The sequence below is a fragment of the Rattus rattus genome, chromosome 1, assembly GCF_011064425.1.
Source record: "Rattus rattus isolate New Zealand chromosome 1, Rrattus_CSIRO_v1, whole genome shotgun sequence".
NCBI classification, from domain to species: Eukaryota; Metazoa; Chordata; class Mammalia; order Rodentia; family Muridae; genus Rattus; species Rattus rattus.
Window position 1 is genome coordinate 127,950,292 of NC_046154.1, and position 22,468 is coordinate 127,972,759.

Consider the following 22,468-nt stretch of genomic DNA (forward strand, 5'->3'; position numbering starts at 1 on the left):
ATTATTTCCAGGTGTGAATCACTTTGCTTATTCTGCCAAAGATAATTGTGTTACCCTCCACAATGATAATTGTCCTGGGGCTTTGAACCTGCCAAGGGTAGAGTCACATATTTTTAGGCGTAGACATCCTTGCATTGACTTAACAAGGGCTTTCTATTCTTAAAGAGAAACTTCTACCATCCAATGAGATCTACTGTGCTCCTCACTTCCCAGGTTTATGCCAGGGTTGGAGATTCTGAGATTCATACTTCTAATCAGAATCTCTAGAGTGTGTCCATGTGAGTTATTTTATACATTATTTTCTTAACTATTCACAAACCTTTGGATATAAATAAGGAAGAAAATCATTTGCCCAGGCAATGTTTGTTGAGAAGTAAGGGTATGATAAGTGTGAGAATAGCTGATATACGTATCATATAACACTTTTATATGTCCCATGTGAGTGTTCAATGATGGTTTCATCAGAAACAATACTTACTCGGGCATTGAAACTTGAGCATATTGTACAGGGCCGAGAAGTCTTACCTGGAAAAAGCTTATCTATTCTACAACAAATAGTCAAAAATATCTGTTCTTCTTTAGTGTTATCATGTAGGTTTGATCTCTGCCTTTTGCTCGATGCACCACTGCCACCTCACTGCATATTATTACAGCACTCATTACACTACAATGATATACTCCTTTTTTCCTTATTAAATGTTCTTGAAAGTAAAGGTTTCCACCCATTTCCCTAATAATAAATTTATTCACATTACAACCTGATCACAGTCCCATCCTCATACCACCTCCCTCATTCCCCCATTCCCTTTTACTCAGAAAAGGGGCATTCCCTCTTGGGTACCAACTCCCCCTGGTATATTAAGTCACAGCAGTGAATCCTCTCCCAGAGGCCAGATAAGGCAGCCCAGTTATGGGAAAGGGATCCAAAGGTAGGTACCAGAATCAGAGACAGCTCCCACTCTAACTGTTAGGGGACCCACATGAAGAACAAACTGCACATCTGCTACATCTGTGTAGTGCACCTAGGTTCAGTCCATGCACATTCTTTGGTTGTTAGTTCAGTCTCTGTGAGCCCCTATGGACCCAGGTTAATTTACTCTGTAGGTGTTTTTGTAGTGTCCTTGACCTCTGGCTTCCTGAGTTCTAGCAGCCACTCTTCTACAAGATTCTCTAAGCTCTGCCTACTATTTGGCTGTGGGTGTCTGCATCTGTTTGCATTATCTGCTAAAAGAAGCCTCTCAGAAGACAGTTATGCTAAGCTCCTGTCTGCCAGCGTAGCAGAGTATAATTAATAGTATCAGAGGTTGGCACTCTCCCACATGGTAGGTCCCAAGTTCAGCCAGTCATTGGTTGGTCTTTTTCCCAATCTGTGCGCCATCTTTATCCCTACACTTCTTGTAGGGTTGGGTTGAAGGTTTTGTGTACGTTGATGCCCCCTTACCTACACTGGAAGTCCTGCCTGGCTATAGGAGGTGGCCTCTTTTTGCTGTATATCCACCACTGGTAGAGTTCTCAGCTAGGGTAACGACCATAGACTCCTGGAAGCCTTACCCATCTCAGAGATGCCCATCCACCACTGATTTCTGTTCTCTCTCCCAGCCTTCCCCCTTCCATATTCCTGATCCCCACCCTTATTCCTCTACTTATCCCTCTCCCATCCAGGTTGCTCCCTCCAATTACTTCAGATGTTATTTCCCCTTTAGAGTGAGATTCAAACATTTTCCCTTGGGCATTCCTTGCTACTTAGCATCACGGAGTCTGTGTATTGTGGCCTGGTTATTCTGTACTTCACGGCTAATGTCCACTTATAAGTGTGTACGTACCATGAGTGTTTTTCTGGGTCTGGTTACCTCAATCAGGATGAAAATTTCTAGTTCCATCCATTTGCCTGCAAATTTCATGATGTTTAAAAATAGCTGAGTAATAGTGTCCCATTGTGTAAATGTACCACATTTTTCTTTATCCATTCTATGGTTGAGAGACATCTAAGTTGTTTTCAGCTTCTGGCTAGTATGAATAAAGCTGCTATGAACATAGTGGAGCAAGTGCTTTGTAGTATGATGGGCATCTTTTGAGTATACACCCCAGAGTAATATAGCTGGATCTTGAGGCAGGACTATTCCAAATTATCTGAGAAACTGCCAGATTGATTATCACAGTGATTGTACTAGTTTGCACTCCCACCAGCAATTGAGAAGTGTTCCCCTTGCCCCACATCTTTGCCAACATATGCTGTCCCCTGAGTTTTGATCTTAGACATTTTGCTGGGTACAAGGTGAATTCTCAGAGACCTTTTGATATACATTTCCCTGATGACTAAGGACACTGAACATTTTATGAAGCCAGTCACCCTGATACCTAAACCACACAAAGACTCATCAGAAAAAGAGAATTTCAGACCAATTTTCCTTACAACATCCATGCAAAAAATTCAATAAAATACTCCCAAACTGAATCCAAGAACACATAAAAAATATCATCCACCATGATCAAGTAGGTTTCATCCCAGGAATGCAGGGATGGTTCAATATACAAAATTCCATCAATGTAATCCCTGAACTCAAAGAAAAACAATTCATTATCATATCATTAGATGCTGGAAAGCCTTTGTCAATATTCAACATCCTTTCACATTAAAAGTATAGGAGAGGTCAGGGATATAAGGTGCATACCTAAGCAGAATAAAGGAAATATACAGCAAGGTGATAGCCAACAGCAAATTAAGTGGAGAGAAACTTAAAGCAATTCCACTAAAATCAGGGACAAGACAAAACTTCTTCCTCTCTCCCTACCTATTTGGTATAGTACTTGAAGTTCTAGGTAGAGCAATAAGCCAACTAAAGGAGATCAAGTGAATACAAACTTGAAAGGTAGAAGTCAAAGTATTGGTGTTTGCAGATGATATAATAGCATACACAAGTGACCCCTAAAATTCTACCAGGGAACTCCTACAACTGATAAACACCTTCAGCAAAGTGGCTGGATACAAAATGAACTAAGAAAATCAGTAGCTATCCTTAATACAAATGATAAACAGGCTGAGAAAGACATTAGGGAAATGACATCCTTCACAATAGTCACAAATAATATAAAATACCTGGGTGTGATTCTAACCAAGCAAGTGAAACATCTGTATGACAACAACTTCAAGTCTCAGAAGAAAGAAATTGAAGAAGACATCAGAAGATGGAAAGCTCATAGATCAGTAAGATTATCACAATAAAAATGACCATCTTATCAAAAAGCAATCAAACATTTAATGCAATCCCATTAAAATTCCAACACAGTTCTTCACAGACCTTGAAAAAGTGATTCTCAATTTCATATGGAAAAAACAAAGAAAACCCAGGATACCTAAAACAATCTTGTACAATGAAAGAACTTCTGGACGTATCAGCCTCCCTGTTTCAAGCTGTATTACAGTGCAATAATAATAAAAATCATGTGGTTTTGGAATAAAAAGACAGGTTGATCAACAGAATCTAGTCAAAGACCCAAAAATAAACTCACAAAATTTCTTTGACAAAGAAGCCAAAACCATTCAATTAAAAAAAATGGACAGGAAACCGGGAAAGGGAATAACATTTGAAATGTAAGTAAAGAAACATATTCAATAAAAAATAAAAAAAGAAAGCACCTTCAACAAATGGTGCTGGTCTAACTGGATATCTGCATGTAGAAGAATGCAAATAGATCCATATTTATCACCTTCCACAAAATTCAAGTTCAAGTAGATCAAAGACCTCAACATAAAACTGGATACACTAAATCTAAAGAAATAAAAATAAGGAATAGCCTTGAACTCATTGGTATAGGAAACAACTTCCTGAACAGAACATTAACAGCTCAGGCACTAAGATAAACAATTAATTAATGGAAGTTCATAAATATGAAAAGCTTTTGTAAGGCAAAGGACACTGTCAATAAGACAAAATGGCAGCCTAAAGAATGGAATAAGATCATCACCACCCTACATCTGACAGAGGAGTATTATCCCAAATATATAAAGAACTCAAGAAATTAAATATCAACAAACCAAATAACCCAATTAAAAGTGGGGTATAGAGTTAAAGAGACTTTTCAACAGAGGACTTTCTAATGGCCAAAAAGCACTTGAAAAATGTTCAAATATTCTAGTTTTTCACATCTGCATATAGAACATTTTGATGCCTTTATGTAATAGTTGCTTTAAATAATATCTTCATCCTGGAGAACATAAGGGATTACCTAATATTTTCCAGGAGAGTACTTTTAAATGTTAACTTAGGCATCAGTGTGAAAGAGGAGGAAACAATAGCATGTTCGTTTATTTCTTTTTATGGGTTTGCTTTCTTAAAACAGTTTATCTATGCATCCTAGGTTGGTATGAATTTTGCTATCCAGTTCAACATACTTTTCTTATATCTTAGTTTTCTGAGTGTTTGGATTCAGGTGTGAGACAGGAAGTACATATTTATTTAGCTTTACAAAACTTTTAGTATCTCACTTTTGCCTAGACTGCCCAAGAATTTACTATTGTAGCTTATGCTGGCCTAAAACTCTCCATATTGTGATTACAGATATTAAAGATCTAGTTAATAGTCACTTGTTTCTTCGATCCCCTGACTATTTAGCTACTCAGAGACAAAATGAAACATAAAGATAGTTGGCTTTAAGGCAGCAGAAGTTGAGGAAAGGCTCTGCTTCCAAGACCCATCAGAAGCTGAAGGAACATAGCATGCTAGAAATGTCTATAGTACAGAGGAAGAGAAGGAGGAGGAAGTAGAATAATTTTATGATGTCTAGCTTGCAAACATAGTGATGTCATTGAGATAGAGAATATACTGAAAAAACAGGGTTAGGAAAAATTAACAAGTGTCAAGAAGGATATAATCCTGAATAAGACCAAAGTATAAAAACATACACATACCATAATGAAGCCTATCAGTTTATACATTAACTTAAAAAACAGTTCTTGTAAAGGAGGAAATAACCATCAGGATACAGGTGGTTCTCTCTGCTGAAGGAGCTGTGTAGCAGAATGAGAGACACAGTGGCACTGGTAGAGCCCTGTGATGCATTCTTCCCTTGGGAAGTCAACGAGAGAGAGATGAACCAAGATGCACAAGTTATATGGTGAGTAATCTTCAAGCTTCTTCTGGAATGAACTTGACACACAATGAAACGGGGTCTAATGTATAGCTTGCAACTGTGAATTCTTTAAAAAGAACATAGAAATGTATGTGATAGTTTTATTTCAGGAAAGCTTTATTTAAAGTTAATTTTCATAAAAAATAATAATTGTGGACTTAATTAAAGGTGAAATTGGTAATTCTTTACCCACAATGCATTTCCAATGGTTTTGCTGAGGGCTTTGCCTTGTGTTACAAAACTTTAAGAATATGTTTTTGTTTCTTCAATAAATTTTTACCTAACAATTATTTAATGATTAGCATACTAAACAGGTAACCTTTCATTGATCAAAAATGTTAATATTCCTGAAAAGACTTCATTTGCTTTTCTCATATCACCAGGGTCACAAATACAGAATTGCAAGGAACATGTTGCCCATGACAACACACTCCCATCACATTATTTGCTTTGAGCAATATAATTTTGCTGTTTTGATTTTTTGCAGATATATTTTGGGCATATGAGAAATATACTTGTTCAAATCAAGATGAGAAATGAAGCCACATATTATTGAGAATTCCTTATAGAAATAAAATCAAATCAGAGCTTGTGGAATAATTTAAAAACAGCATAAAGCCAACACTTCAAAGGTTTTATGACCATGAGTGCAGTAATGAAACACCTGGTACATCTGTAAAGAAAAAGTTAAAAAAAAATCAACTATCAAGGTTAGCTCTGATTCAATTATGTATTGCACCAAGGTTCATGTGATTGAAAGTTTGGTCTTTAGGGTGGTGGTTTGGGAATGCAGTGGCTAGTTCCTCTGCTCCAGTGGATGGCTCGACATCTTTGCATATTTAGATAGCAGTCGTTGGATTTAGCAGGTTATCAACAAAAAGACATGAAGTTAGGAAGAAGATTTACTGGGGAGGACATAGAGTGAGTTAGAGGGAGAGATCTGGAAGTAGATAGGATCATATTTCATTCTTTGCCTGTTTTCGGGTCTAAAAAAAAACCAGAATACTGAAAAAAATGAAGTGGTAGCATATATAGTCTTGATGTGACTCTTTTTGTGAATCTTTTCCATGAGAAGATTGCTAATACAGGAGGAAACCTGGCTTATTTCCTTCTCTCTGCTCCTCCATAGAGATTTGTGTATTTTCTGTCATTGCTGTCTGCATCGTGTGGTGATGCAGCTTAAGGGTAGCCTTTGTGAAGTCTTAGCTATGGCATTTGGACTTCAGTGTAAAGACTACAAGCTAAGTATTTGTTTTCACTTCTAAGTTTCCCATGTTGGGAATTTCTTCACTCAATGAAAAGCTGACTAATACGGTGAGAGACACAAACTTGAAACAAAATTTGAAGCTAAAGACCAAATCTAAAGTCTTGATTTCACCAAGACTCTTAAGTCTATTGCTTATGAATAAAAGAAGAGACCAGAGATAGACTCCCGTGTAGTATTAAACTTGTCAGTAAACACTAACGTGTTGGTAAGTGTCATTTGTGGTCTCTTTCATTGTTTTGCTTGAAGTGTAAGTAGTCAGTTGACACTGGAGTTTCTAAATAAATTTGCTTGCGATGATCTTGCCATTACTACAGATAAACAATTTCTAAGTTCTTCTAATTGTCATAAACGGTTCAGATTGTACTTAATTCTGGAAGCCTACTGAGTTTGTTTTTAAAGGATACAAATATAATTCTCTTATTTGGTTATGAACCTAGCCTCTAATGACTGAGCCATCTCTCCAGCCCAAATGTAATTCTCAAAGCACTTACAGAGAACCTCATGCAATTTTTAGGTAGCTAGAAGGCTATGCCCTACCTAGGAGAATGCTTCTGCCCCTTCCCTCCCACAGAGACTGAACTGGAGATATTGTATACCGCAGCCTTGCACTGTATCAGCAAGATGGAGCAGATCCTGTAACTTGAGCTTCAGCTGATGCTTGTGATAATTCAGAAACATACACCTTCCACTCTCTGTAATTTGGGTATTGCTATCTTGCAAGCTGCTTGATAGGTTAGATGATAGTGAAATTAAGTCCCTTAAGCAATGTGTGTGCATTGTCAGTTTCTTTGGAAGCTGAGTTAAGGATTCCTGAAAATGTGATTGCCAGGGAGTTAAATCAAGATAGGAGTCAGTCCCTTAAAAGGGTTGCTTTTATAAGGAAGCAAGACCCTGGCTGTGGTGGACAGATACTGCACTCCCAGGGAAGTTTAAGTATTAGAAGGCTCTCAGTATAGTTGCTGCTTATAAATATTTTAAATTTGATTTTAACCACAGAATAACTTCATGTTTTTTTCCATTTACAAAGTTAATTTAATTCACTATACTTAAAAGATGTGTTTTCTAAGAATAGCATGAATTTGCCACTATAATAGTTTGATGGGTTCCTTTCTTCTACTTCTGTGATTAAATTTCTTCATTTATAAAATATTGAACAAAGCATATATTTTAATTAGGTAACTCAGTAACAAATAGTTTTATTCTGTTGAAAATTTAAATTTCATATATGAAAATACAATTTTTTGTGTAATATGAAATTTCTGGGTGGGTACATGATTCCATTATATTTCTACTTTCCTATCTACATGTAAATACTTATCACCAATTTAGCCCTTTGGATGCTTTGGTCATTTTATATTTAAGGGACAAAATGGAGTTTAAATATGCATGGTGCTAACTTGGATATTTATGATCACAATAAGGATAATATTGTAGAGGGATTTTAATCCGTCAATATGTCTACTCTGGCAAGGGATCATATCCAAAGATCCAGGTCTATATGATCTGGCTGGAATGCAGACACACCCTCAACAAGTACGTACCTTTAATTCCAAACAATGTAGGTAAGATTATTTTGTTGAAGGAAGCAGCCACATTTGAAAGTGACATCTAATTGAGGTACAGAGAAAGTGATGAAATGAGGAAAGATTTGACAGAATAAATCAGAATTAGGACACACCCCACTCTATTGGTAACAGCAAAGGAAGAAGAAGCTATTTAAGAGCAGCACAGTGGGGAAAGTCAGTCAGTAGGGAGTTCACTCAGTTGAGAGGCAGTGCAGTGGAGTTCAGTTCACGGCAATTCAATTCTTAGACTTTGGAAGCAGTTTTACCTGGACAGTTTTACAGAGACAGGTTGTAGAGGAAGACTGAATGAGCCAAACGAAAGAAAGGGGCCAGAAGATTAGAAGCCAGTTTGAGTCAGTGAGCTTGGAGAGGAGTTTGAACAAGAACAGCTGAGATGAACCAGCCAACCAGAACTCAGAAAAGGTAAACTTATTGCAGTAAGCCCCTGAGACAACAATTACATCTGGTGAATAAAAGTCACTTTCACATAAACTTGTTCTTATTGGAACCTGTCTATTTTTGAAGATAAACAAGCTTTGATAAGCAACATAGTGAAAGCTGTTTAAAATTTCATTTTAAGTAAGTAATTTATATTTAGTCAGGGTTAATTATAGCAGTCTAGAAATCAGCCTGAGGTGCTGTATGTGGTTGACCTCCTCAGTCCACAACACTTAGAACATTGTTCATTGACCGTGGGTCTGAGGAGTCCTACTTCTCACACAGAAGAAAACCAAGGACGTTGGTGGTGAAAGCAAAAGGGACTGAAGAAGATGGAGCTTCCAGAAAATGGTCAGTGGAAAATTTCTGTAGGGCTGGCGATGTATGGAGGCTGAAGAGGAGGCACGTGGCCACACCAAAGATGTGCCACGATCAGCAGGGCCTGCAGGCCAAAGGAAGAAGATGATTTCATGAAGAAAGAAACTATCAACTGCATAACCAATAGTGTGACACGTGTGGTTTATAGGCCAAGGGTCTCACGACAGATCATATTTTCTTTCCTATTGCCATAGAAGGATAATTGAGAATGGATGGTTTATTTTATCTTTAAAAAAACTTTATTGATTCTTTGTGAATTTTGCACACCAATTCCACTCATCTCCCCATCCCTCTCTATCAATCCTTCTCCCTCGCAACCTCCCCCATAAAGAAAACAAACAGCACAAAAGAAAACATAAAAGAAAAATCTCATTGTGGAAGCTATAGCGTGTCACAATGTGTCCCGAAGTGTACCCCTATGTTTATACATCTTTACTTGCAAATGTTCAATTGCAGTGAGTCACTGCTCTACTCTGAGGCCCTTGGCTTCTGCCACACTATCAATACTGGGTCCTCGTTGTTGTCGCCTCATGTCATGGCAATCCTGCAGCTTTGGTTCTGTAGGATCAGCCCCTTCACTTTCTCATTCACAGATGGGGTAGCTGTTGGCTTGGGTCAGCTCAAAGCCCTAGATCTGGATGGTACCTGAGTGGCTGAATTGTTGTCCTGCCAGCTCTCCTGTGCCTGCTTCACTAGGATTACCTCTCCCAGGGAATGACGGGCTATTCTGCATCCCTATCACCAGGGCCCAGTCTTCAGCACTACTACACAAGGGACAGGGCCAGGTCTCCTGCTCTATGATTTCTAAAACGTGTTATGGCTACTAGGTAGGCTTGGTGACCACCTGTAATTTCAGTCTCAGAAGGTGGAGACAGGGTATACCAGAGCAAGCTGGCTAGCAGGACTATTGCATACGCACATGCATACTCCCTACATGTGTACCTGTACACATGAAAAACACGTGCACACACACACACACAATTGAAAAATAGGAGAAAAAAATTTGTGAGGTTTACTTTGGCTTATGGTTCTTAGCTCCCAGGGAGAGTCTTATGTTGCTTCAACTCACGGCCAGGAAGTTCAAGGAGGAGCAGGCGTGCAAAATCACACAAACCCAAGATGGAAATGAAGAAAAAATTACACTCAAGAGAAGGACATTAATTCTTTGAATGAACTAATCTCTTAAAATGCCATTTCCCAACTCCATTACAAAAGTAATCACATTTCCACCTGAGTTTTACAAAGAAGGAGCCCTGTTCAAACCCTAACAATCCCAGGAGGGATGTTTTGGCATTCGAGAATGAATAGCATATAACAGGATTGTGCTGCATTCAAGTCGGAAGAACGAAAGAATGAACTCTTCTATTAGTAAAATTATTACCAATTTTAATCTCTACATATTTACACCCTTATAGTAATTAAGAATTTTCTTGTGCTCAGAATTTATGCTTTGCTCATCCGAGGGATCTTTTTGGCTTGTTCGCATTGATGAGGTGAAAATCCAAGGCCTCAGGAACGCCAGGCCAAACTCTATCGGTGAACATATGAATGTGTCTCCATTCCTCTTCTGAGTATTAGTCTATTTGGTTGGACGAGGAAATTGAAACTCTAAGGTAAAGAGATGCATGTTTTTAGAAAATACTTCTGTCAAAGAGATGCAGGGACCCTCATCCAAACATTGCCCGGAGAGCTAGAAACCTTGGAACACACATCTCTAAATGAGATGTCTTTATCCTATTCCTACCCTCAAAGTTCAGGGAACCCCACAGAAGAGGAAACAAAGTGTAAGAGTCAGAGTGGATGGAGGATACCAGGGAAACAGAGTGCTCTGAGGAAACTGAGCAAAGCCATATGAACTCACAAGGACTGAAGCAGCTCACACAGGACCAACATGGATCTGCACCGGATCCTCCTCTTGTGTGTTATGACTTTCAGTTTCCTGCTTTTATGGGATTCTTAAGTGTGTGATGCTCTGATTTTTGTACCTAAACTTAGGACTCTTTTCCTTCTATTGGGTTTCCTGGTCCAGGCTCCATGTGATGGTTTTGTTTTATCCGATTATTTTTTAATTTCATGTTATTTGGTTTCTATTACTGTGTGTATGCTTGGTAGATAGGAAACTTCCACAATATTAAATTAATTCTTCCAACCTGTGAACATTTTCTTTGACTTCTGTATTGCATATTTTTTTCCAACTTGGATAATTACACTCTTATTGAAGTTTAATAAACGTATGCCCTTCTATCATCTATCTAATTTAATGTATTGCCATTTTCAGCCTAGTGCTCACCTTTGGTTCTTTGAAAAGTAGTTTTCATTCTTTGTTGATGGTCTGCATTTAAATATCAATTATGATCATCTTTTGACCAAACTATTTCCTCTAGAAAATTTAGAGATTTTAATCTGGAGAAGTAGCATTCAGATCTTGTCAAGCTTGATTTATGCACTATCACTTTTCCCCAAGGCCACTGTCAGCATTTTGACCCTCTGTATGCTGGCCATTTCTTCAAATCATGTAACACTTGTAACTATTACAGAGCTTACTGTTCCGATCTTGTTTGTCCTTCTGATCTACCTCTATAGAGTGTTGCTTTTTATGATGGTATGTGGTAAGTCTACAAGGAGATAAGTCTGTTACCTTTGAGAGATTTTAAAAAGGATAAAAACCAAAATAAATGAATGATGAATAAACAAACAAACAAACAAATTAATTTTAAGTGACAATGTCTTGCTCTGCTGTTTAGGTGGATTTCAAGTTCAAGGTGGATTTCAGTCAAGTAGCTTGAAGTACAGTATCTTGGAATACAGTGCCTTGAGGTACAGTAGCTTGGAATACAGTGTCACTCTCCTAGATGCCTTTGGGCTTTTTTCAAGCCAAGCTTAGATAAAATTATGTGCAGAATCTCACTATCTTGGTAACAAATGGCAGGTGTATATGCTACAGGGGAAGGGGTTTCAAATGGCACGAGTCCACTGAGAAGCCACCGGTATGGACTAGCCACCACAGAAACTAACAAGAGACATTATATTGATGGAACTGTAATGTTTATTATTTTTGATATCAGTAGTAATAGTGAAATTATTAGTTATTAATCTGTCACTTCAAAAATAGTTAACTAGTATAGAAAACGTCAATCTGGTAAAATGATTTCCATTCTAGTAACAAGAAGCCATGTAGTAGTTCACTGTCAAGCCATACTTTTGTCTTGTATACCCCAACTCTGGTACGGTGGCAGGGTCTCCACAGAGTTCATAGCTTCCAAGAACACCTTAGATTATCACTTAATAATATAAAAATTCTCAAAGATGGAGGAGATCCAGGCTCCACCGTGCCTACTTTGTGTAGTTTTCATCTTAGAGCAGCTTGCTCTGTAAATTTCAACCATCTCAATAACACAATATTCCTATTGTCCTCAGACATTATTTATCCTGATTTTATGCCATGTCTCTAAGGTAAGGTCTAGAAAATACCCTCAGATAGCACACTGGAAAGATCTTGCGGCTTCTTTTATGTATTGCATTATGTAAACAACCACGGGTCTGTATTTGGTTTTGTTTAAATATAGAAAAGTATCAACTCAGACATTTGTTATTTCACTTCTGTTCTGGTTTACAGTGGCTATGGTGTCCTGGTATAAGTAATTCACTGTAATTGGAGGTGAAAATGCCAATTAACTTAACCTTCACATGTACTCTCAAGATTTTTTATGTTGTGAGATAGAAAAATTCATTTTTCTCTGTAAATATTCAATTAATTCAAGATCATTTCTTTAAACATCTTTCACCATAGAACAAAGCTGTTTCCTATTTTCTGGAAAAAATGCTAACATTAAATGTTTCAAATTTTCATGCTGTTTAAATACAGTGTACTGGATTTTACTCTTCTTGGAAGTTCTGTTGAGAGTTCTTTGTAATTGAAGGTAGTACTATCATTAAGTAATGATACCAGTTCCAGGGTTAAGGGTTAAGGGTTAAGGGTTAAGGGTTAAGGGTTAAGGGTTAAGAACCTTGTCACTTAAGTCAACAACAGAAATTAGTAGCAAAGTCAGCTTATTCAAGCTTCAGAATTCCTTGTTTCCAGTTTTTCTTTTAGCTTGTTATTAGAATGGAAATCATTTTTACCACTTTTGATGTTTTCTATATTAGTTAACTATTTTTGAAGTTATAGACTAATAACTAATAATTTCACTATTACCACAATTGCAAAAATAATAAACATTTCCATCAATATAATGTCTCTTGTTCGTTACTGTGGTGGCTAGTCCATACAAGTGGACTCATGTCCTTGAAGCCCTGTCCCCTGTAGCATGTACACCTGCTATGTGTGACCAAGGTAGTGAGACACCTCACAGCTTCTGTGGTAGACCATATGAGTATGTTTATCTTTCACATTTTGGGTAAAACCATCTACTACTACATACGGCATCTATGAAGTCAGAGGATACAACACTTTGATGATTCTCAACTGGCGTATAAATAGGAAGGGAAGGAGGGGATAGGAAATGAGGAAGGAAAAGGCAAAGCAGTATCAGAGTAGATGGGTGAAAAAGGATGGCATGAGGAAGGGAGGGGAGGAGAGAGAACTCTACTAGTTACCGTCATGTTATCCTTCATGTGATCATGTGTATGAAGATGTTCTAGTGGAAGTTTTATCCTCCTTGGTACCCATCCCAAGGCACCATCTCACTGTAGCCACACCAGAAATCTGTAAAACAAATTGCTTACTAAACGACGAAACATAATGTTGTAAGCCACTAAGTTAATGGGTAATAGAATTTGCTGAGAAGCCATAATCAAACAATTGTTGTAATGACTACTGCAAATGAAATAAAGTGTTCATGTCTAAATCATTGTTGCTTGTAATGAGCTTCTGTCTTCTCTACAATGACACACTCTCCACAATCATTTTCTAATAAAGAGTTATCATTATTTAAAAACATTTAATTATACTCTCTGCACTTAACTGAGGGTAGAAATGACCCACGGCTTCAGTTGACATGACTGAATTAATTTACCATGTTTTTATTATTATAACTTGGGACTTGCTTTTAATAGGAGTGGTTTAACTTTAACACTAAAATGATTTTTTATTTTCTTTGTAAAAAATCATTATTTAATTTATTATTATGTGTGTGCCTGCCATGTGTGCATATGGTGAGAATGTGTGAATGTGCATGTATACATGCCGTGGGTATGTATGCTGACAGATGACATCTATCAAGTGTTGGCTTTCCACTTACCCATGAATACCAACATTGAACTCAGCTGGCCAGGTGTGCCCAGGAAGTGCTTTTACTCACCGAGTCACCTAATTGCCCCTCCCCTCAGTATTATATCCACTCCCTATACACAGATTAAAAACAATCACTGTTGATGTGCATGCCTGATTGCCAGAGAAAAGCAATGAAAATGTCAACACTTTTCTAGTTGTACTCATGACCACTGCTTATTGATGGGCAATAGTTACGATTTGAGAAATTACTTTTAAATGGATGGGTGCTTATTGTCCGCTTATTGGTGTGACTCTTTCTTTGTTCCAGTGGAAGGGTGTTATCCACTGAGAGGTTTTCCCTCACTCTCTTAGCGGTCATGTCTGCTGCTTCGGAGTTTGGATGGGGGCTGCTTTCACCAGTGCTTCCTGAGTTTGTGCTGTCCTTTGCCATGATGTCCTCAAACGGCAGCGGTTTGGGGATTTTTGTTGTTGTTTTTGTTACCTGTATATCCAGTATGCTCAAACAGTGGTGCGGGAGTCTTTGTTAGGTATGCAAGGTGACCATGTTGCACGGTATCATTATTGGTGACCATGGCATTTAGTAAATATTTGTTACCAGTTATCACTTTGCATCAAAGAAAATGGAAAACACAGTGAAATACTAATTTTATTTAAATGATAGGTATTCCTAATAAATAAAGCAATATGTAATCAAAGGCAAGTGAAGTTATTGATTTACATGGTTTATAATTCACTCTTTCCCTCTAAATTATGGTAGATACTAGTTTAGGGAGCAAACTGGTGAGGCTAGGCAGCTGACATAGGCACATGCTTATTATCTCTCAGGTAAATTATTTATTTAGTAATGACTCCTAAATTGAATTGTGGTATTGTATGATCAGAAATCTAAAACACAATGCTGTTTAGAAATGGTATTTTATAATGAAATAAGAGATCAATGATCCAATGAGAAAGCCTCTTAAAGTGTCTAAGGATGGAAAAATGTTACTACCTCTGCCATCTATCTTGTAGTTGGAAGAGAATAAATATCCTTAGTCCAAAATGGGAAATGGGAAATCACAAGGAATGCAGGTGAGATGAGACAGAAAAGAGAACTCTAAGACTACATGTATATATAAAACTATAGTATTGTGATGAACCAAATAACTAAATTTGGTGCCAAAAACCTATGGTTTATTATTGAATTCTCCACTCATGTTTGCACTTATAAAGAATCATTTATTCAGAAAGTCTTATGAATTATTAAACTGGAATCCTCCTTATTGCATCCAGCTGAGCTACACAGGGCATGTTATTCTTTTCATTGTACACATAAGAAAGATTTAATCATGAGGCAGAGATTACTTTCATAATCACATTATAGTTTCTTAGCCAAGAGTTTGATTCTCCTGATGCAAATATTGCTAACAAATAGAATAAATTCAGACTTTAATGCTGCTATGGTAGTTAAACAATATACAGAAACCAGTCAGTGCAGACCCATAACAACTGCAGCACTCTACTTGCTTGTGATTTCTCCTTTCCCCTTTTGGTTGTTAACCAGAACATATTATCTTTTGCTGTTTGCTGAGTAATTCCAAGAAAAAGACCACGAGTGATGATTCCCCTGCCCTTTCCTAATACACAGCATGGAATTCATGACCTGCCACTTCTGGGAGGAGGAAGCCAGAGGAAGTCACTTATGCTTTCTTCCAACATTTTAAGTATTTGTCAAACATACTATACTTCCTTGGTAGTAAATGAGAACATATTCAGGAGTTTATCTTCTTTGCTTACTCAGATTTCTAATAAACTAAAGCACACTTGGGTGCAATGCTCTTATCCTGCTCCCAAGAGGTAAAACGAGCCAGGGGGCAGAGCCTTGTCCTCAGTGGAATATTTACTTACCTGATGGTCGGCAGATAGCAATTGACGAGGCTTCAGTTTCAAGGCGACACAGTTGTTTCATATTCACCATGAGTTTAATGTTCCTGGAGCTTTCTTCCAAACACTAAATTACTTCTCTAGCGAACTGGGTAGCTGCTTTCTAGATTGTCTATAAGTTGACGGTTTTATAATTTTTTGGACCGTTTTATTTTTTTAAAGATACAATGCAAGATTGTTTTAGAAAACCCACATTTTATAATTTTTTTTGAGGTTGCTTTGACAAGACATGGTTTTAAGAGAAATGTATGTTCTGGAGTTATAGAAGGTAAAATAAAATAGTCTTAATAATGCATACCTTTTTATTGTCATCGGAAATGCTAGGACTATTCATCATGTAAAAGGGATGTTGAATAAGAAATGTTTCAGACGGTTCACTGCCAGGACCTCACTGTACACAGGTGTATCTCTAGTGAAGGGCAACACTAACTCCTGGAGGACTTGCTTTCTGAACCTTTGACTGGGTTCATTGTGATAGAGGGCTCATAGATAGGGAGGGGGTTTCCAGAGGGGAAACTGGGAATGGGGATAGCATTTGAAATGTAAATAAAGAAAATATCCAATAAAAAAACTTGTACATACTTCTAATCTTGGTATAAAGTGAAATATTGGAAACCTTTCTTTATGGCTTGTGTCTGGCTCCTAAACTTTGGGTAGTTACTGGATCTTGAATAGCTCATAGATCAAAATTTAAATAACCAAGGTATTTCCAATGATTGGCAAAAGTGGGCTTTGCTGTCATTAACATGCAATTCTGGTGTCCTTGAAAAGAATTTGACAGGAAGAGAGAGGGGGAGAGAGAGGGAAAGGGAGAGGGAGGAGGGGAGAGAGGGAGAGGGAGGGAGGAGAGAGAGAGAGAGAGAGATTATTGGCCCAGTGTCCTGAAACTTGCTCTTGGCTTTCTATAGAAGACTACTTTTTTTCAGCTTGTTTTTTAAATGTGGATGGCTAGTTATGGAAGAACTTTGTCATGTGCCTATCAATGGTGTGAAATTTCAAAGCATAGTCCGATGTGTTTTTTATAAGGCCAGCTCACTGTGTGGGCAGGGTTCAGCAGTGAATGACTCCTTTTCTGTTGCTACATCATGGTGGTCAGTGTGGTATGTTGTAGAGTGGCAAACCAAGGCTATCTTGCTTAGGACACTACCCTTTTGCCTCCCCATGTCTGCTCTGTCCTCACAGGCCTGATGCACACTGAGTGTCTGGATGAAGGGAAGCTTCACCAGGCACATGTAATGCAGTGCACGATCTCAGTGACTGATGAGCACATGGGCAAAAAGCACACCCTGAAACAACTTTGGAGAATCAGTTCATTCACTGGGGAGAATTGGGGTATTTATGCCTCTGGTGAAGTGGCCAAGGTCTCTGGGGCAAGGATCGTGTGACCATTGGCTAGGGCAGGAGTGTTGGAAAATACTTTGGCAACTTAATCAGGAGCAGCTGTAGGGCCTCGGGATAAATACCATATAACGTCAGATAAGGAGTGGAACGTGATCACTGCTTGGGTAACACATTTTGACTGGGGTTGATGGTGAAGTGAACCAGCTTCATGGCACCAGGTTTGGGTGGGGAAGGGAGCCAACTCCTCCTGGTGTTTGAGGTATCCAGGGTTGAAGTTCCCTTGACCCTTCCTCCCTTTCCCTGGATCTTTAAGGTCCTACAACCCTTCTTTCCACATTTTTTTCTTTTATATCTGTAGTCTCACTTCAGTGTCTGTTGGATGAAATAAATTTTGCAGCTGGTCATTAATCTACTATGTTTGAATTAAGTGAATTAATATCACTTTCAAATTCCTTTCCTAGTCATACATTGGTTTTGTTTATTTGTTCGCTTTGTTGTTGTTGTTGTTTCCTGTGTAACAGTGGTTCATCATTTAATTCTCCATATCTCATTTTGTTCCTCTTAAAAGTGGAAATTAGATTATTAAGCTGATAGGATTATAGTGAATATTGGTTAAGGTATGTGCCAAGGGCATATAGAAAGTCTTAAATAAATGAAGGTATCTTATTGTCACCATTGTTGCTCTTACTAACTCTATATTAACAGAGATATTGAATAAGCAAAATTTATGGGATTTAATCAGAAAACTTTACCATTGTCTTTCACTGCCCTTTGAAAATGTAATCGGTGGTGGACATCTTATGAAATCTGCTCACCATTAGCGATTACAGGGCACTGGGTTCACTGTAAGTTACAAAATACATTACCAATATAAATGTTTTTCAGGTAATGAATTATTCAACTTTTAAATTTGACTTGAAGTAGCACACCAGGCCCCTTTCTCCTCCTTACCTATCCTTTTAAGCAAAGCTTGTTGCCTTTCCTACTTCAGAGTGGGAACAGAGAGCAGGAACTATTCAGGACTCACTCTAAGATGATCTTCTATGCCTTGTCCAAAGAATGTGCAACTGGACTTCTCCCACCTGCTGCTGTGCAAGGCCTGCGCTGAGAGGACTTGAGATTTTCTTCTAGTGGCAAGAAAGTAGACTTTATATCCTCCAGCTCTGGCGGCTGCTTCCGGTATACTCTTGTTCAGTTCCGGTTTTCCGGGTCTTCTAATGTAGGAAATGAGAGGGGCTTTAGTCTAGTTCTTTTCTCTGAGAGGTCAATATTCATGTATCTTTTGTCCTGAAATATACTAGAATCACAGGATTATCTCAATGAATTTGTTCATTTTTTCTTTTTCTTTACTACTCAAGCAGACAGGGGACCCGTCTTTGACTCAGTCTTTCTAAGATCGAAGCAAACAGGAGGACAGTCTCCGTCGCTGCTTTTAGAGGAACGGAAAGTCCTGCGCATGAGCAGCAGGGATACTCTCTGCTCTACCATGGGCAGCTCCTTCCCAGAATGCTTTTGCACAGACTTTTCCCAATCCGCTCTTTGTAATGGCACCTCTCTTTTGTGCCTGACTTTCAGAACCTGCCAAAACATTCTTGTTAATTTCTTCCAAAAATTCCAAACTATCTTAGATCTCTTTCCAATTGTCTTGTGCTATTTCAGGGAAAGCATCCAACACCATGCCACTTTTTAGACCTACCTTTTAGAACCTTGAAAAACTGCTTTGCTCAGGGTGCCCGCTCTCAGTTGTACTTTGTGCCCCACTCCTATCTTGTGTAAGCTGATCCCTTTGCCCTAGCTTGCTGAACTCTTGCCTCTGCCTTGTTCCTAGTCATTAGACTCCTACATTTTAGTTTGTCCAACACATATCCTTCTAGGGTAACTTGTTTTAGAAAATTATTTTATGTGGAGTGTTAATGCTTTGCAGATAAAATTTTCATTCTAACTCCAAAGACTGAGCAATGTGGGGATCCCAGGTGCCTTGGAAGAAACAGAAGAAAACATTTCAAACTTTTCAAGCCACAATAGTCAGCTGCCTCCTCAGCTTATGTCAAAGGCTGGCTTTGCCAACTCCTGCCTACATGGGGCTACATCAAGAATAACTCTCCCTTCCCTGTAGCCCTAGCTAAAATACTCCATGACCACAACTTTGAAGAATGCTAGTTGGTTTTCTGTCATTTTATTTGTGAGAATAACCACCTTAAACTGTAACAGCATAATTTTAGAGAGCGGAGTTCAAGGTTGACTAGTATGTAATCATATAACTAATTTTTCTGAATTATTGTTATCAAGTTAGTGTCTTGTGTATTTCTGCTCCTATATCATAATGTATATGGAGGATTTCTGACAGCAGAGCTGTGGGATAGTTTGCTCACATCCCCCCACCCCCACCGCAAATGCCAATAAGCAAGCAAACAAGTGATTCAGCAATGATTCTGCTACACACAAATATCCTTTGACCCAATTCAGTTGTGATGTAATGGGTTCGAGGTCGCAGTGGATCCCATAGGTTGAGGACTGAATCTGTTAGACTTTTGTTATCAGTTCTAGGTGTGGGGATGTTTTACCTGTGCTTCTGAGCAACTGGTCATGAATAAGTATTCTCACAATTTCTCCCTTGGGTAATTCCTTCCAAGTGACTCATAGAACCAAGGAAACTACTTTACCTGTTCTTTCTAAAGGATGTCCCAAAGGCCATGAATGAGGAGATCACAGGGCAAGGTGTGGGGAAGGGGCACAGAGCTCCTGTTTTTCCTTTGCCATATCGTGCTGTCTGCTGTAAGAAGGCAGTGGTGAAACAGGAATTGTGAGTCAATCTTGTGGATTGCGAAAGGAGACTAGGTCAATCAAACAGCAGCAAAAAGAATGAAATTTAGGTCTTGCACTCAGAACTGAAGGGGGAACTGGGCATTGTGCACCTTTTAAGGATAACATAAGTTAAAGGAAACCATGTAGTTCAGTTTGTCATAGTTCTGCTTTGTTGCTGGGAAGAAATATCCAAGGCAACTCAAAGAGAAACGAGATTTTGAAGGTCTTCTAGACCAATAGGGTTAGAATCCATGATTATCATTGTGTGTGTGTGTGTGTGGGGGGGGGTGGGGTGGGCAGCAGACCAGCAGGCATGGTGCTGGAAGATAGCGGAAAGCTCAATTTACCCATAAGCCTGAGTGAGAGAAAGAAAGACATTGGAAATGGCTTGGCCTTTTGAAATCTCAATGCCCAACCTCAGTGACACATCTCCTCCCACCTGGTCACACCTTCCCAATCCTTTCCAACCAGATCAACCAACAGGGAACCTAGTATTCAAATATATAAGCCTATGGGGTCCATTCTAATTCTAATCACTACAGAACTGTAATGAGAAATGAGGGATAAAAGAAACTTGAAGCCAAATGCCTTTCTTTTGAATAGATGAAACTTTTTCTTCATTTATAGAAGTATAATAACTGGTAGATTGATTTTTAAAGGTTATGAAAAAATCATAAGATTCCAGTAACACAATGTTTTAGAAAACTGAGCATTTAAGTACAGCCTAAATTTTAATATGGTTGAAACATGAGATGCTCTCAGGTGGATTTATTAGCATTCATAGTTTAGTCAGTAAAGAACAGATACTTTTGGATATTAGTACATTAGAGTGTGGGAGAAAAAAGTAGTTAATATTGGTTAATTGTCTAGAAAGGCACCTTCCAGATCTTCTCTTCTTTTGATTTAAGGTTAGCTTTTCTCTCCCGAGTTAAGTCTTCCTCCACCAGATCTCCTGGTTGAATCCCAGATCAAGTTAATCTGTTTCATACTTAATCATTTCTGTTGTTTTAGCTTGTGATTTGACAACTAAGGACCATGTGCTATCAATATCAAAAATCACATACAAAGCAAGCACGTTTATGTCAGTGGAATTACTGTTCAGGATATTAACTTTACGTCTGAAGATGACTCTCATTCACTGATATAAAATTAATAAATCTGAACCTCAAACATAAGAGTTAAAAATCGTTCACTTTAATCAAGTCAGCCACGATAGCAATAATTTGGGAAAGACTGCAAAATGTGAATCTAGGAATTAATTTTTGGAAGAGGAAAAGTAAAGAAGAAAAGAGAACTAGGAGAAATCTCAGTTTGGTTTCAACTTGTACATGAGTAACTAAATAAAGCCATGACAGTTACCAGAGTCATTCAACCCTGGGCTCTGAAAGAAAGAGAGAAGAGCTCTCAAGAGGTCATACAATCTAGTGTCTCTGCCCTCAGGAAATAGGATATCTCACCTTTTTTCGATTCTGTCCCTCTGGCTACTCTGAAAGATTCAAAATGGATTATATGGTTTTCAGGTCAGCAACAAGCTAATGAGTTCTCCTGTGTGGCACAGATTGAGGTAGGAACAAGCTGGTAAAGAATAGATCTCTGTCGTCGTCTGAAGGTATTTACACCTAAGTGGGAGACAGACACACAAGCAGACAATCATACCCTGTAATACCAATAGATTGAACAGGTATGTGCTGTGTTCTGAGATCGAAATTTCTTTTGTCTGTCATTTAAGCTTGTGATTGCAAATTGGCTCTCGTCACGTTATCAAAAGATCTACAAAAATGGCAAGAAGGGAGAAAATGTGGCAGACAAGTCTGTCTAGAAAACATTTGTTTGGATATTTAAACATTTGCAAGGAAAGGAATAGACGTGAAGAAACAAAGGTCGGTAGGTGAGGAAAAGACTAAGTGACCCAAAAGAATGAAAGTACACTGTGTGGCAGATTTGTTCTGTTTTTGTTCATCTTATTGTTTCCTTTATTAAATATAAATATATATAAATATAAATATAAAATACCACATGTAATAACAATTGATGAAGAGAAACCAGGAATTTGAGAGAGGGGAGGGGTACATGGGGCAGTTAAGATGGGAGGAAGGGAAGGTTATAGTTAAACCTTATAGTTAAAACCTGTAACAGAGAAAAGGTTCTTCGCTAGATCTATGAATATTTACGCAGAGCTGGAGCAAGGAAGACTAATTTGAGTATTCTTGACGCTTTCTTTGCTCTTTCTAGTTTCTACAAACCCTTAAATGTAACTTGCTCGTCATAAATATTAGTGTTGCTTAGTTTTGAGCTCCCCTCTTTAATTCCTCCACATTGTTTCACTCTGTAGCTAAAGTGAGTCTTGAACTTGTGATCCTGTAGCCTTCACTTTCCAAGGGCTACCGC